This window comes from Camellia sinensis, chromosome 1, assembly GCF_055761805.1.
Source record: "Camellia sinensis isolate YWXY chromosome 1, ASM5576180v1, whole genome shotgun sequence".
Lineage (NCBI taxonomy): Eukaryota > Viridiplantae > Streptophyta > Magnoliopsida > Ericales > Theaceae > Camellia > Camellia sinensis.
Window position 1 is genome coordinate 16,109,911 of NC_138961.1, and position 18,169 is coordinate 16,128,079.

General features: G+C 34.0%; 2 long non-coding RNA genes and 1 pseudogene across 2 annotated transcripts; 2 read left to right on the forward strand and 1 right to left on the reverse strand.

Moving 5' to 3' along the window:
• The first annotated feature begins 462 nt into the window (after positions 1–462).
• On the forward strand, positions 463–2,872 carry LOC114295800 (uncharacterized). Its single transcript, XR_003641005.2, has 2 exons — positions 463–730; positions 1,863–2,872. It is a non-coding gene; the product is annotated as an uncharacterized LOC114295800 (long non-coding RNA).
• A 3,425-nt stretch (positions 2,873–6,297) lies between these two features.
• LOC114295810 (mogroside IIIx synthase pseudogene) lies at positions 6,298–7,125 on the forward strand (annotated as a pseudogene).
• A 1,502-nt stretch (positions 7,126–8,627) lies between these two features.
• On the reverse strand, positions 8,628–9,435 carry LOC145789567 (uncharacterized). The gene is made up of 2 exons (XR_014327621.1): positions 9,187–9,435; positions 8,628–9,076 (listed from the first exon to the last, which is right to left on the reverse strand). It is a non-coding gene; the product is annotated as an uncharacterized LOC145789567 (long non-coding RNA).
• Between the last annotated feature and the right edge of the window lie 8,734 nt (positions 9,436–18,169).

Sequence of the window (18,169 nt, forward strand, 5' to 3'; positions counted from 1 at the left end):
AATTTTTTGCATGTCGCTAAAAATTGACAATTAGTGACTTTTTTTATTACGATTTTTATAAATTGTCTCTAAAACTTACAATTACTGATATTTTTCTATGATGAATTTTTTAAACTGTTACTGAAAGTTGTAAACTAATGACTTTTTTGTGATGATTTTTAAAATTGTAACTAAAACTTATAATAAGTGACATTTTTTGTGACAAAATTTTCAAACTGCCGCTAAAAATTAATAATTTGTGACGTTTTTTAATTGTGTTTAATGAAAAATATTATTAATTATCATAGCACATATTAAATAATAAGTTCACATATTAAGACCTACTTCCAAAAATAAAATAACATAACTAAAAATATATAATACACAATTTTTAAAAAGATGTATATTAAGAATTTCCCTGGTTGTCTATCAGTATATATATATATATATATTTTTTAAAAAAAAAAGAAAAAATGGCACAAGCATCGGTGCCCGGCCCGCTAGTTATTACATGAGCACCAAATAACTTGTCCGCCCGCCCTCTCCGCCTCCTACGTCCTCTTCTTCACCAGCCCCACCACCATCGAGTATCTACTCCGATATCGATCACGCAATTGACCGGTGTGGCAGTGGAAGTTCGGCCCGGAGAGCGGCGATTGTCGGCGCAGGTGGTAGATTGGCTTCTTGAGGCGGTGGAGGTGTTTGAGATTCATTCATCTTCGCTTCTCAGCCTCAACAACCATCAAAGAAGGTTAGTGTTTCTTCTGATTTTCTCTTTTTGTAGTATCGAATTGGTAACAAAGATGATCATCATTATCTTTGAATCACACACTAAACGATCAATTCTTATATATAGTGTTTAATCGCAGCATCTTTAAAAAAACAGTTGTGAAAATAAAAATTACTTATGCTTGTGAAAGGCTTGATTGTTTTGTGAGAATTAACATTAACGCATCTTAATTTGTAGCAAACACTATTTGAATCATTATTATGCTTACTCACCGAATTCCTAATCTTTACTATATCATTGGTGATTTTGTTTTGTTTTGTTTGTAATTATGGCCTATCAACACATAGATATTACATATTGTATAATATTTTTGGATAAGAGGTTATAAATTATGTAAAAATTTACCTAAAATTACATAGAATTTAAGAAAAATATGGAAGTTTTATTTCTCATCCACGTGCGAGGCTAGAGATGCTTATTTACTAGTACTATAAATAGGTAAAACTCATGAATTGTATTAGCACCACGCTAGTTAAGAGCTTTGTCTAGGTTAGTCTTTTGGACTTTTTTGTATTAAGTTCATGACTGCAGTTAGTTTAGTTTTTAGAGCAAAATTCACTTTACCCAATCTAATTAGACCTTGGAACACTTCACCCCTTGTTATTCAAAAATAACTAAAAAAGGTCTAAAGGCTACAGTGAAGTTAGAGATTCAATGCTTTACTGTCAGGCACACCATAAATGAAGCCGTTGGCAGCATTCTCAATATCGCATCTCCTTTTATCCTCTGTGATGTTTTCCAATTTCAGAAGAACACCTAAAAGACAGAACAAATAGTTAGGTGAGTTTAAGCGTTTCTAAAAGAGAAATTATTATATGACAAATATTTATCCAAAAAAAAAAGTTATTATATGAAAAATGATAAAGAGTGTTGTTGGGGCGTTGTTTATATTGAAATTAAAGTAAAAAGTGTTTTGAAATATGTGAAAACATTAAAAAAAGTGTATTGATTTCAATAAAAATAAACATTAAGTGTAATTGACCCAAAATTAAATAAATAAATCATCAATAGAGAAAATTGCAGAATAGGTAATGCATAGAGAGGAGAGTGAAGTGGCCAAATACACTAACACGGATAGATTTTGTTTTTGAAGAAGTTGAAGGATGTTCCACTTCAGAACGAAGAAGGCTTTCGAGCAATTGCCACCTGAGATCATCTATCCCTTTCCTCGTACCATCCTCCGTTAGTTTTCGATTTTGAGAATATGGCAATAAGTTATTGGCATTGAACAGAGAAGGAGACAAGAATCTGGGCTTAGGCTTTGTCTCATCATTATCATCATCTAATAGTGACACTCAACAAGTGAAGAACCATCTTTCTATGACCATGAGCAGCTGCAAAAAACAAAGGAGTTCGTTTATCACAGGTCTGAGCATTTGGCAGGTGCAGGTTCTTGTTCACTAACAGTTTGGCTGCCTCAATGTTGCCAGTTCCTGCAGCCCTGTGAAGGGCTGTCCTTCATCTGGTGTCACCTAGAGCTAGATCTTCCGGTAGCATATGCCCCACTAGCTTTTTCACAAAGTTGTTTGTTCGATTTGTTAGCTTATCAAAGTGAGAGTGGCACTCTGGATGAAGACGAATTCTTTTGGGAGATTCTATTCAGTGAATGAGTTTGTCTTTAGTCTTCAGCAGATAAGGAGGAGCCTTGGTCCAGGAAATTAATCAGATTTGGAGGACTGTTCAAATTTCTTGTGGATTTTGCCACTGCTGTGATTTTGGCTCTGATTGTGGCTACTTCGCCGAAGTGTTGATCACTTTGTTTTGAGGTTGGTCCAGCGCCTATGAAGCACCGACACTTCAAAACAAGTGCCGTATCTGTGTTGGACACATGGACACTTCGGGGACACGTATTTGATGTGTCCCTTTATTTAATTAATTTATTTTTAGGGGACACACCGAGAGCACACTAGGGACATGCTAAGTTGTCTTTTTCCCCATTTTCTTTAGTACTTTTGATGAATATTGAATGGTGAATATTTATTATTTTTTTCTTAGATTTAAATACTTAATAGATCATTCATAAGAAAAAGATATAAACTGTAAGTGTTAATTTAAAAGTGTTTTTTTTTTTTAAATATATAGAATTAGAGTTATATTTGTTAATATTGGTTATTTGTGGATGTAATATTAATCTAGATACAAAATAAAAATATATGAAAACATATTCTATTGCCATGTCTCTACCGTGTCCGTGTCCCAATTTTTTTAAAATCGCCGTGTCCTGTGTTCGCATCCGTGTCCGCATCCGCATCCGTATCTGTGTCCGTGCTTCTTAGTCCAATGCTAACACAGTATTTGTATTGTCTTGGGGATGGTGGGTTGTTTGTCTTTGTTTGTTTATTTGTGGTGCTTATGTTGTAGGCTTGATATTGTTGGGTTAGCATTTAAGGTCTCGTTTGGGAATAGACTATTTTAGTAACTTTTTGGTTTTTTGGTTAAAATATGAGGTAAAAAAAACTAGTATGTTTGAGGTGACTTTTTGCCTTTTTACAAAAATATATGCAAAAAGTAGAGAGAAAAGAGAATCTTTGACTTTTTGGTATAGGTTATAGGCTTTTTGGCCTTTTTAGTAACTTTTTGACGTTTTGGCTAAAATGTTAACTAGCCAAACGAGGCCTAAGTTTTCATTTGGTGCTTCCAGCTTGATTTTGGAACAGGGGTGCTGTTATTGTTAGCTGATTTTGTATTTCAAATAGAGTGTAGCACCAAAGGCTATAATATGGAGACGAATAGCGTTGCTAGACCAATAATTAATTTATTGGGTAAGGCATAGTGAAAATCTTGTTTTGCATAGCGAGTAGTAAGGATGGACTGAACATCAACATAGAGAGGTAAACGATGAGAAAAGAGCAAATGCATCAGATGTGCCGAAGATTATGAACGCTTTCTGTTTGGAAAAAATTGGATGACCGTTAATGTTTCCGCCTGGTCCTAAAATGGCAGCTGCAAACACCGAAAAATGCTTGGAACCCCCTTTTTTAGGGGACCCCCACAACCCCCTTTGAATCTCAACTATTGAGGTATGTGTGAGACCCACTCATGTATATGTGGGGCACCATCAATGGTGGAGATCTAAAAGGGTTTATGGGGGTCTTCAAAAAAAGGAGTCTCAATCATTGTTGCTATACCACAGTGGCAACGGGAGCAGTTACAATTGTGCATGAATTGGATGCGTCTTTCATCCACCTCTCGCCTTCCTTTACCAATTCATCGTGTGTGTTAGTAAGTAAATACTTCTGTAGGCCTCATGTCATTAGTGTCCCTCATTTCTTTGACTCTAAGCAATAAATAAATGAATATAAATAAAGAAAAGAAAGTGGGATAGGATTTTGTTGTGATTTTGATTAGCAAAAGAAATAATTTTATTGATGTGAAAGTTAGTACAGGGTTTACAATCAAAATACATCAATATAAAGATAATTTCATTATTGTAAAGGAGGATAAAAATGTAATGTTACGATGTCCGTTATTGTCGAAGTTGTTAATATAATTATATCAACGTTACATAATTATATCAAAGTTACGAGACTTGATAGAGTTCTGCTTTTAACTCTGTCATTGGACAACAAGCAAGAGCCTTTATATTGTAGATTCAAGGGTAACACTCATCACTGTGATCTTGACTCCATCGCTGGGAGAATCAAGTTTGTTATTGAAGGTATGTGATTCACCGTACGATCTTTATATTCGATTTAAGCGTATAAAGTATTTAACCGAATTCATTATTTTCACTTTGTATTTGTTTTTTACAGCACCTCATAATTTTTCTCTGTAACTACTGCTATTATTTTTTGACTGTTTTATATTTTCTTGGACATTTAAAAATAGTGAAATTGACCTCTTGTAATTTTGCTCTCTTTTTCATTTACTTATCACTAATTAAAATTATGTTTAAATTGACCGAAATTATAGCATACGTGTCTATATTGTGATAGTTGGCTTAGAAAAGGGTAATGCTTGGTAGCTCGAGAAGTTTGTAGCCCAACTTTTCAATTTGAAAGTTGATGTTTTAACTCGAGAAGTTGGTGTCTATACGTGTCTATATTGTGATAGTTGGCTTAAAAAAATAGTTTTTTTTTTTGCACATAATTTTTTTTTTTTTTAATTTTTTCAATTTGAAAGTTTATGTTTTAAACTTTTGAAAAAATCAAAATAAATGTCAAATTATCATGTTCCTTTATAGATAATCATAAATGATGAACAATTATTATTTGAAAAGCAATTCCGATTATTAAAATTTTAATAGGACTTGAAAGTCTAAAAAATCTTAGTTAGGATTTAATGAAGTATAAAGTTCATAAATTAGGACTTGTGTGTAAATGTCCCTAAATTAAATTTACGATGTAAAGTAAAACCCTAATGTTGAATTATAATTTACTAATTTTGTATAAAACCCTAAAAAGATTTAGGAATTTTTTTAATAAAACCCTAAAAATTGTTGTTATGCTTCCTGTACTTAATTTGATTGATGTGGTTTGAAAGCTCTATTTGCTCTCCAACAAGAAAGATTTGTGTTTGTTTTATTAAGTTCAAATTAAAACATGATTGACAGTGAGAGTGAACAATTCCTACTGGTTAGTTGCTTTTGAGAATGAACAATTCCCCAACTTTTGTTTGATTTTATGAATCATGTTAGTTTTTCCATAAGAATAAAACTTTCTTTCTTTAGCTATGTTTGATGAACAAACCAACCACCGTGTTGTGTGTACATGAGAAAATTGCCTAATACCAATAATGCTGAACTGTTTCCTCTTCCTTTTAGATTGATGACTGATACCAATCTGAAGTCTTTGAATTTAAACTGTTTGTCTAGTCTAGTGAATTGTGTACGGCGAAATTCCATACGCAAGCACTGACACCAGAGTCCTGCCTGTTTGTCTCTGTCCCTCGCGTTTATATTATTGAGTTCACGCATTGGCTACTAGTTTTCATCGGGGTATTCATGCGTCAACATCGTTATATAAAATTTATATAATGTTTTTGAGCTCATCAACAGTGTTGTGTTGATCACCAATCACCAGAACGGAAGTTAAACCTGAAACTGAGAGAAATCATGGATACAAAACAGAGCAAAATTAATGTCCTAATGCCAACATTTTTGGTCCGTGGTCACATATCTCCATTTCCTAGAACTAGCCAAGAAACTCGCACACAAAAACTTCTTGGTATATTTGTGTTCTACACCAATCAATCTCAAGTCCATCAAGAAAAGAATCACTGAGAAGTACTCTCTCTCCATCACACTAGTCGAAATCCACCTCCCATCATTGCCTGAGCTTCCTCCTCACTACCACACCACCAATGGACTACCAACTCATCTCAATTACACCCTCAGAACAGCCTTTGATATGGCAATCCCAAGTGTCTCAAGCATCCTCAACACACTAAGCCCAGACGTGCGTATTAATCATTTCAGCCCTCATGCACACCAATGATTGCATCCTCTTATAATATTAAAGCAGTTCAGTTCGTGACTACTGGAGCTACGGTGTTTTCTTTTTGTCTTCACATGATTAAGAACCTTGACCATGGTGGTGCTGAATTCCCATTTCTGGAAATTCACCTTCAAGGATTCCTTGACATCCCGTATCGCCGAATGGTTGAGACTTCTGCTAATGAATACAAGTTGCCCTGTAAATGATCAACCATCTTGCAACTTTATGTTGTTCGACACGTTTAGAGAGCTTGAAGGAAAATACATCGATTATCTGTCAGTTCTTGATAGGAGGAAGGTTGTCCCAGTTGGTCCACTTGTTCAAGAAATTGTTAATGAAAACACGCACACACAGATCATGGAGTGGCTTGATAGCAAGGATGAGTCCTCCACTGTGTTTGTTTCTTTTGGCAGTTAGTATTTTATGTCCGAGGAAGAGATTGAAGAAAAAGCTCATGGTCTAGGGCTTAGCAATGTTAACTTCATATGAGTTGTTAGGTTTCCTATGGGAGAGGAAGCTAAGATTGAAGAGGCTTTGGCAATGGGATTTCTTGGCAGGGTAGGAGAGAGAGGAATGGTTGTGGAGGGTTGGGCTCCACAGGGAAGAATTTTAACTGATTCAAGCACTGGTGGCTTTGTGAGTCACTGTGGATGGAATTCTATAATGGAAAGTTTAAAGTTTGGGGTTCTAATTGTAGTCATGCCCATGCATTTGGACCAGCCCATAAATAGTAGACTAGTGGAGGAGATTGGTGTGTATGTGGAGGTCAAGAGAGACATGAATGGCAGACTCAGTAGTGAAGAGATAAGAATGAGAGGAGAGGAAGACATAGATGAGTTGGTAGAACAGTTGTTGCAACTTTGTAAGGATAGCAAATTACGCAAAAATTGGTATAGCAAATCTATTGAAATGTTTGGGTGATTAGAACATATCTTTTTTATGTTATTTGTTTCTTTCCGGTGCACATAGCATCTTCCCTGTATCCCGGAATTTAATTTGTTATAAAAGTCAAAATTTAAGATTATTTTTAGTTAATTTTTTGCTTACTATTTCCATTGTTATTGGAGTACAAGTTTTGCAATCTCAATATTACCTACAAAATTTTAAAGGCATCTTTTACCAACAGAAAAATGTTAAATATTATAAATTTTCATCCTGAAATTTACATTGAAAATTAGATATCTGATATAGATTTAAATTAATGAGATGAGTCGCATCTATAATGAATATAGTTCATATATACATATATATATTGAATTTGGCCTTCTAGAACCCTGTGGATGGTGAGATCTGATGGAGGCAATGCTTTGTCTTTTAGTATGATGTTGGCCTAGATCAGAAAAGCTAGCAATCTGGAAGAGTTATATGATTTTTTTTTAAGAATCTAGAAGAGTTATCTGAATTTTTATTACAAAAGTGAAGCGCAGTCTGAATTTAATTTTTTTATGATGAAATTCACATTGAATCTCAATTATACAATACTTTCTCTAGTCATTTTGCTGGGTAAGCCACGGAGCCCTGGCATTTTTGTTACCTTATCCACACAAAAATTAGTTTTATAGTTCATATACTCAATTTTTTTATTAATTGATAATATCATAAGTAATGATATATATAAAATAGAAAATATATATATATATATAGAATGATGTGACAGATTTGTTAATATATCACTGAAAAATAAATAAATAAATAAATCTGTTAATATCAAAATTGTCACTGATTGATGAATGATTTTGTGTTGAAATTTTTAAAAAAATACATTTTGCTAATATGATTATGGAAACGATTAGAGACATCATGTTTACCACAATTCACTACAAAAAAATTGACTTTTTTGCGACGGTAAAATACCGTCGCTAATACTCCCAATGCTGTCGCTAATACTTTTTGCGACGGAAAAATAACTTTTTGCGACGGCAAGAGGGGGTCGCAAATGCAGGGGTCGCAAAAGAGTTTTTGCGACGGCACAGTACCGTCGCTAATGTTTTGCGACGGCTTTTTTGCCTTTTTGCGACGGCACTGTGCAGTCGCTAATAACGTTTTAAAATTCTTGACTTTTTTGCGACGACACTATTTTACCGTCGCTAAAAATGTTATTTGAGACAGCAAAAAATACCGTCGCTAATAATTTTTTTTTGCAACGGCAAAAACACTGTTTTTGCGACGGTGTGGTGCCGTCGCAAAAAGTATTAAAAATATAAAATTTTTCATTTTTTGCGACAGTGTAATGCCGTCGCAAATAGTATTAAAAAATAATAAAATTTCTATTTTAAATAATTAAATTTCTATTTTTAGCGACAGTATAATGCCGTCGCAAAAAGTAAAACCTACAACAAAATTAAAAAAAAAATATTAAAATTTTCTATTTTTTGCGATGGTGTAATTCAACAGATGCCTCCTCTCCTCTGACATGGAAAACAGGAAAGCAAACTATCCTTTTAAAATTGAATACTTCGAATAAACAGAATAATATTTACAATTGTTGATGTAGTCTGCAGAAATTTGTAAGATTGTAGAGGGAAAACAAAACCAGAACATGATTTAGAATTAAAAAATGGTAGTTCTGCTCCTACGACTGATTTCCATGACATTGCTTCATGCTCATACAAAAATTGAGTAACATAGAATTCCCAACTCCCAACTGAAATATTCTACAAAATCTAGAACAGAGGTCCAACAGTTGAGAGAGTTGATGTCACCGGTGGTAGACAATAAATCTGCAAACTGTTCTATGGCTTCCAGCTGATAATCCATTGTTTGTGCTTCAAACATCAAAATTGCACGGTCCTTCCAACATAGATATTGTGTCTCGTAGATGGGTTGAATACTGTAAATCTCTTCATTGTAAAATCCTCTGCTACTATAGTTCCTGAAAATTGAGCAATGAGCATCAATTTGCTGTGCCCTGGTATCATACAAAATGATAACCATCATATACAAGAAGTGGGATGGAATTGTGTGCAAAAAGAAACACACTACCTCCAAGACTGCAGCCAAATTTGTTCAAGTCATAAGTATTCCACATCACAGCAGCCATCGTTTGTCCAAAACCTACAGCTGTTTCCGTAATATAATATATTGCAGTCAATCGATTACGCGTACCAACTACATCATCTATCACATGCACATACTTAAGTAATAACTAAACCTTCTAGTATGGTTTAAAGAATAAACAACACTATCAATCATCTTTGGAGTTGATGCATTTAAAGGAGAGCTTGTCATATAAAACATCATAAGCACCAGACATTCTCAAGCACAAGCCTAGGCTAGAGGTTTTTTTTTTTTCCTTACCAAAGTAAGGAGCAATTTATCGATAGGTAATCATCAATTAAAGATCCTACGAATTCTCAACCAAGTTCCACATGTTCAATTTTCTATCAAAAAGCAAGAAATAAGCAATACTATCTCAAGTTAAGATGCAAGTACACACAATGATCAGTGGCACAGATATTCGGGGGTTGACAATTATCATGTGCAATATCATATTTTGGTTAAGAAATAAGCAAGATCTCAAGTTAAGCACACACATTGGGGGTTGACAATTATCAAGTGCAATACCGATTTCTAATTCACATATGTAATGCTTTAGAGCCTAGCTAGTGTCCATCAAATTTGCCAGTAAATTTGGTTTAGGAGTAGAAACGAATTTCACCATAAAGTCGTTTCAAAAGTTGGGATGAAACTTTCAAGAAAATTTTAGGAAAACCACTTCAAGACATTATAGAATGGTTTTGGAAATTCTAGATAAGCTTGTAAGAAAGATTAATGGTATTTTTAATATTGATAACAGATCTCACTAAAGAATTTTCTTTTCACATATTTTCTTTGCAGGTTATGTTAACACCATTAAGTGAACAGCTAATGGAAGAAAATTAATAGTAGTCGAGAAGAATTAAGTCCAAACCTCAAGGGAGATCACCAGCATTTCCTTACCAAAAACTTCAAAATCTTTTGCATCAATTCAAACTTTTGGTTGAGTAGGTTTCTGAACACCTCACAGACCCATCAGAGAACACTCACACCCAAAAGCGGAGAAAATAAAGTAATAATTCCAATGTTTTATAGCAATCAACATATTGAAATATAATATGCCAAGAAATCACGCACATGCATGTGTAACTATTAGAATAACAAGTAGAGAACAACTTCTCACCATATCAGGTCTAAACTGGAGGGGTCCAATTCCGAATATTTTACAAACAATCAATTTGCATCTTATCAAATCTCACCACTTTTGGTGAGAATGAAATAGACTTAGTAAGGGAGTTCTCTTTCTAACCGTTTCTCACTCAACTTATAAACCAAACATGAAAAAAAGTTCTCTGTCATCATTTCTCAACAAATCACCCCATCCAAACAGAGTAAACAATATATCAATAGCAAATTAGCAACTGATTCAAGATAAAGGTAACATCTGACATACAGTACTGCACTTCAAAAAATTAAGTAGAGGACTCTCATCACTGTCTCTTCTATTTATCTCAGAATAATTATCAATGGATCAATGTAGAACGATGTTTTCATTTGAACAAACTTCAGTAACCAGTGCATGCTAATAAGAACTATTTGCAACCTCAAATTGAAATGAAGCTTAAGGGGGGGAAATTATGAAAAAGGTAGATCAGATCAGATTTGATCTCGATGTGAAGAAAAATGAAATTGATAACATTGGCCTTTGGTGGAAAAGGCAATTTGCAATAAATTAATCCACTGAATATTAATTGAAATGCAAAGTACCTTACTACTGACAAAAAGCAACTCCTCTCCGTGATCATTCTTCCAAGATGTCACGTGACCGCCGTAAAGATACACCTGTGCAACAGGATAAGTTTACTGCAAACACCATGAATTATGCACACCTGGCAGACTGCAATGTCATATTTTCATTTGGCAAGAAGTAACTTAAAGTCTAGAACAAACAGAAAGTTGTGTAACTCCATCTAACCTATTTTGTAATATTTTATACATAAAACACTGACTAGGCAAAGAGAGAAATTTTTTTAAATAACTAAATGTTAACATGCTAATTTTAAAGAAAGCAAAAAGTAGATCAACTTAGATATATTTTGTCCCGTTGGACACATCAAACCAGCCTAACCTTCCATCTTTCAATAAATTTTCAGCTGGGATGGACTAGTTGACTCAACCTTCAATTATTAGTCATCTAACACATAAGGACATAACACAAAATTGCCAAAACATTTTTCCCCTGGCACCTCTGAGAACATTGAAACAGTTGATTGATGGAGACAACTTCTTTTTTTGTCAACCAATTGGTTAAGAATCTTTTATTTAATTTTTATAACTGAATGGAGAAGTATCTTTATTACTTGAACGTTTAAATAAAGACTTAGCAAAACCAAAAGTAAGTCAACATGTTTGTTCATAGCATACTAGCTAGTTCAATATTCTGTTCATGGCACACGAGCATACTTGAACATAAATATACTTATATTGAGACTAAATAAAGGAGTACAAAAAAGTCATTCCCCACTTATGGCCTTCCTTGATCAAGGGCACTGTGAGAGGTAAGACCCATAAAAAACTAATCTTTTGGCTAAAGTTTTATGAAGTGGTTGCCTTTCTTAATCATACCCACATTTGACACTTGGCAGCCAAACTTTTACTACTCAACAAAGCAATGTTTCCTTCACTAAATTAACAAGTGAAATTTGCAAGAAAATGTGCACCTAAACCAAACTAACCATTGTGTCCCAATCACAAAAATATACACCTCATTTATCTTTTATTTCTAATTTAGCAAATGAAGACTTTATACCTATCTTTTAAACCTACCTCCAATTTTAGACAGGTCCCAAGATGATTGTATATCTGTCTACACATTTCAATAAGTTCATTACTTTTTACCTCTTTCCTATTATAAATATTATACCAAAATCTATGAAAATTTATAACTAATAGCTGAAGCATAATCCATGTAAACCAAACGACACATAAATTATGTGGATCTCAAATCAGTGACAACGTTAAATTAAGTGACAATCAAATCAGTACTGATAAGAAGTTGAATCCCCACTAATCTCTCATGAAAAAATAGGTAAGCAACAGAACATTGTAGCCAGCGCCAAAAAGTTGGAGAGGATACTTGAATTGATCATACCATACTCTAGAAATAGAAAAATAAATAAATTTCTAAGCAACTAATCAATATAGATCTTTTTCCTCCAACAAAAAAATATATAAAGACACTAAAATTTAAAGTGCCAAACCAAAGCCCCAACCAGAGAACTAGTTTAAGCATTTACCAATGAGCTGTGCTTCTTGTGAATAAGCGATGTAAATGCTGCATAGAGAGATGCAGTGTACATGTTGCCAACTTGCTTTGGTACCAATGTGGTCGGTTGTACCTTTGCATCATATAGTGCCTTCGCAACTTCCTGGGTTGCCTGCAGTTACATTGATATCAAGTGCTCATCAGCAAAAGTGTCCAATCTCAGGAATCATTATATTGCATTACTCAATTTGTTTGCCTTATTAACCAGGAAAATGTAAGTCTAGGCAAAACTAGAGAATGAATGCAAGAGAGAGATTTGAAATACATGTTAGGAGTGAAAACAGACCTTCTCGAGATCACGGCTTTGGTAGCTTTCATCGCCAGTTAGAGTTGAAAACAGATTCATATTTACATTGCAAATAGAGACCAAAACAGATTCATATTTACAGATTAATAACAGATTCATATTTACATTCAAAATCAGATCATAAATATTTACACAGATTCAACACAACTAAGATCAAACCAGAGAGTGATCGGTGAGACTGAGATCTGTTGGTCCACAACAAAAATCAAATCATAAATATTTCGAACTAAGATCATAAAAATCAGATCACAACTAAGATCATATTTCGAATCAGATCTGTTGGTCCACAACAAAAATCAGATCTGTTGGTCCACAAAAAATCAGAGATGAGAGATCAGGGAGAGAGAGAGAGAGACGCTTACCTGTGTGTGAGTCGATCGGTGCAGAGATGCAAAACTAGAGAGTGAGTGTGAGACTGATGAGATGAGAGAGTGAGGGAGACAGATCAGATCAGAGAGATATATATCTGATATATATATATATATATAAAACAAAAAAAAATCAACGATCGGGAGAGAGAGAGACAGAGATTGAGAGAGTTTACCTGTGAAGTAGATTGATCGGCTGTGCGATGATGATCGGTGCGATGAGATGAGAAAGAGAGTGATCGGTGCAGAAAGTTTCTATGTTGAATGATCGGCTGCCAGAAACGAGAGAGTGCGAAAGAGAGACAGTGAGATGGTGAGTGAGTGATGGTGAGACTGAGAGAGAGAGAGAGAGAGAGAGTGAAGGAGCCGATTATAGATTAGGGTTTTTTTTTTCTTTTGTTTTGTTTGTTATAGAGAGAAACAAGATATGAGCGAAAGATAGACAAAGAGAGAGAGAAATAGAGCGAAAAGAGATGATCGAGAGAAAGACATAGAAAAAGAGAGACGAAGAGAGAAGAAAGATGAGCGAGAGAGACAGAGGGAGAAATAGAGAGAAGATAAATGAGCGAGAGAGAAGAGAGATAGAGAGATGAGAGAGATAGAGAGAAGAGAGATGAGCGAGAGGCAAATAGAGAAAAAGAAAGAGATAGAGACAAAGACTGACAGATAGAGAAGAGTGATAAGTGAGAGAGAGAAGAGAGGTAATATTTTGTGGTAGAGGAGAGGAAGCGACAGTAGTGGAGAAGGTGGTGGATAAGAGACGATGGTGGTGGTGGTGATGGCGAAGGAGATTAGCGGTGAAGTTGTGGTAGTGGTAGAATAGATGGAGTGGCAGTGGTGAAAGAGAGGTAATGGTAGTAGTAGTAGTAGTGGCAATAGTGGTAGTGGTGGTAGTGGAGTGGTGGCGATGGTAGTAATAATGGTAGTCGTAAAGGTGAAATGGCGACCATAGTAGTAGTGGTGGTAGTGAAATGGCGTTTGCAGTAGTGGTTAAAGTGGTAGAGGAGATGAGTGGTAAGAGAAAGAGATGAGTGAGAGACATAGAGAGAAAGAGATAAAAGAGATAGAGAGAAGAGAGCTGGACAAGAGACACATAGAAAAGAGAGAGACAGACAGAAAGAGAAGAGTGATGAGCGAGAGAGAGAAAGAGAAGAGTGACAGAGACACAGAGAGAAAGAGAGAGACGGACAGACAGAGAAGAGTGATGAGTGAGAGAAAGAGAGAGAGAGACACATAGAGAAAGGGAGAGACAGACAGACAGAGAAGAGTGATGAGTAAGAGAGGGAAAGAGAAGAGAGACAGAGACAGAGACAAAGAGATAGGAAGATGAAAAAATGGGTGAAAAGAGAAATGTTCAAAAGAGTAAGGCGACGTCGTTTATAGTAGATCGATAAATCGAGAATGAGCTCGATAAATAGAGAAGATGGGAGTAAGAGAACGAGCAAGACGAACATAGTGAGAGAGAAATAGACAAATAGACAAGTAGACAGAAAGAGAGAGAAGAGTGATGAGTGAGAGAGAGATAAAAAAAGAGAGAGAAACAAGAGATGAACGAGAGATAGACAAAAAGAGAGAGAAATAGAACGAAAAGAGATGAGCGAGAGAGAGACACAGAAAAAGAGAGAGACAGAGAGAGAAGAGAAATAAGCGAGAGAGATAGAGAGAGATAGAAAGATAAGAGAGAGAGAGAGAAAAGAAATGAGAGAGATAGAGAGAATAGAGATGAGCGACAGAAAACAGATGTGAGAGATAGAGAGAAGAGAGATAGACGAGAGACACAGAGAGAAAATGAGAGAGAGAAACAGACAGACAGAGAAAAAAGAGTGATGAGTGAAAAAGATAAAGATAAGAGATAGAGATAGAGACAGAGAGACAAGAAGATGAAAAAATGAATGAAAAGAGAAATGTTATATCAAAAGAGTAAGACGATATTGTTTTTTTTAATTTTTTTTGCGACAGAAAAAAGTACTAGAATTTATTCAAACCATTTTGTGACTGTATATATATGAAGCTGTCTCAAAACCACAATCACTATGCTAGGTTAGAGTTTTCCAAAAACTCTTTTGAGAAAATTATACTTTCTTGTTTTCCGTGTTATATTGTTTTTACTGAATTTTTTTAATATTTTAAGTATTTTTTTTAATTTTTAGACACACCTAACATAAATACACCTAAAAATTTAAAAAATTGTAAAAAAAATGTTTTAAAAATTCACTAAATACCAAAAATACAATAATTCAATACATTTTTTTTGTATTTTTATATATTTATTAATTTTTAAAAATATTTTTCATAATTTTTTTTTAGATACATCTAAGTAAGGTGTATCTAAAAAAAATATTTAAAAATTTAAAAATATTCACTAAAAACAAAAACAAAAAAAAAACACAAAAGTCACTTTTTGCGACGGCAGAAAATGCCGTCTCAAAAAAGCAGAACATTTGTGACGGCACAATTTGCCGTCTCAAAAAATGAGAGTATTTGCGACGGTAGGCAAATGGTGTCATCGCAAATACTCTGCTTTTTTGAGACGGCATTTTTTGCCGTCGCAAAAAGTGACTTTTTGAGACGGCAAGTGTGCCGTCGCAAATAGTTCCGTCTCATAAACCCACTTTCTTTGTAGTGTTTTCTAGCTTTTGCTAATTTATTATTGCTTACTATTAAAATGATCTTTCAGAAGAGATTTTTATTTATTTATTTTGGATAAGCTTTTAGAAGCGATCTTGATTGAGCAATTCCACATTAGCTTCAACAAATTTTGAGTTAAATTATAACCCAAAATTTACTTTTGTTATTTTAGCTAGTCACCTTTTTAGTACTCACAGCATCAAACTCTCTATTCTAACTCAATCTTATTAAAATATTAACTTCTTATTGTATTTGTTATTCTTTATTTTTTTATTAAATTGATGACGTGCCATCTAAACAATTCTTAAAAAATACAAAAACGCAAAAAAAAAAAAAAATAAATAAATTATTACAGTTGACCGGTTGATCGGCCGGTTGACCGGTTAGACTAATTTTCGGCATTTTTTCTTCTTCTACTACAGGCACTCACGGCACATCCGGGTGGACGATCGATTTAAAAATTTTGGTCCAATTTTGTTCTAGAAAATATAATAAAAAATCAGGTAGTTAATGAACAGCGTCTTAACAAAGTTGTTGAGATACTATAGCAAATTTAATAAAAAATTAATTTACAAAAAATTTGTTGAGCTTGATAGAGAAAATATTTGATGCTGGTGCTCTCTACAATAGCTTCAAAGCTATTTTGAAATTATTGTAGAGAGTCTGATGGGGATGCTTTTACCCACTAACTTTGATGAAATGACTTAAATAAATATCGTATTTGTCTTATGGGAAAATTACATATACCTCCCTCGAGATTTAGTTAAATTACAAATACCCTCTTGAGGTTTCGAAAATTACAGATACCTCCTGAGGTTTATATTTTCATAACAAATTCTCCTTGAGATTTATATTTTCATAACAATTTACCCCATAATTTGTTATGCAAATATAACCTTCAGGGATATCTGTAATTTTACTAAACCTCAAAGGGGTATATGTTGTAGGAACAATCTTCTGTGTATATAAAATAACTTGAAATAAATTCAAACAAAATAAATAAATAACATACCAGATTTTCTTATCGAAACGAATTAAAATTAAGACCAAGTCGAGTGTGTGACACTCTGTCCTTAAGACAGATTCGCCTGCTACGGTGCTTACGGTTGAGTGGCGTCTATCTCCCAGGATACAATGATCTTCACAAAATTGTTGTAGCACTTCAAACAAATTTGTTCGGCGAACCAAACCTGTGTTCTAACTCTCTGAATATTTATTCTAATTCTAATATGAAGAATAATGCAAATGTTATAAATTCTGGACAACAAATGCAAAATAAACAGACTGAATTTTTCGATGTCTCTTCCTTTACAAAATTGCTGGAATATAATCTATATATAGGCAACAAAGAGACAGATTGAATAGTCCGAATCGGTACAAACAATGGTCAACAGGTGCCACATGTTTTGAATTCAACTGATTTCGAATTTATTCAAAAAGAATCCGTTGGAGACAAAGTCAAAGCAACTGTAGGGAAATAATGTAATAAACTATTTGAATAGATAAAACAATTTTCCAAATTGTTTACCGTTGGTGGAACTGTCCCAACCTGTTACAACTTTAATATAAAAACTATTTTGAATATATATATATATATATCAAACTATTGAATATATATATATATTAAATAAATTGAATAGTTTAATAAATAAAGTAAGAGGTACAAATTTTAGGAAACCACTTATGAACCCAAAATTTAGAATTTAAAATAAATTCCCACAATAATTTTTTATTAAAAAATTCAAATGAATTTTATCTAAAAAATTAATGTTAAACCCGAAAACGACGTCAACTTCTCATTCACTCAAAAATGATTTTTGACGTTCCGTCTTCACCGTGTGACTTGCCACGCGGCAAGGAACACGTCACCTCTTCGGACCTACCCCAAACGTTGTTTGGGCCCACTCAAATTAGGGCTCAAAAATATGCCTATATTAAACCATTTTTCCAACATATGTAATTTGCCCTTGTCTTATTGAGACATGCTTGAACTTGACATCATACCAGCAAAAATGGTTTTGAAAGTGAAAAAGCAAAATTACAAATAGGTATGATAGTAACTGAGAGACACATCTGCTAGTGACAGTCGCCCTAATTTTTTTTTTTTTTTTTTTTTTATGTAAGATTTAGGTCAAAAATAAGAGAAACAGCTGCTACTCACTTTCGTCCATTGTTCTTCCCCGTATTGAGCCAAAATTTGAGTTTTACAGATTTTATTTTGGGGTTTAGGGTTTGGATTTTATGAAGTAAAAACTTTGTATCAATCACTAAAATTTGGAAGGTAATATGGAAACCTCAGCTAATGTTTGCTTTGTTTTATTTTATTGCTTATTTTTAATGCTCTGTTTTTCGATGTCAGAC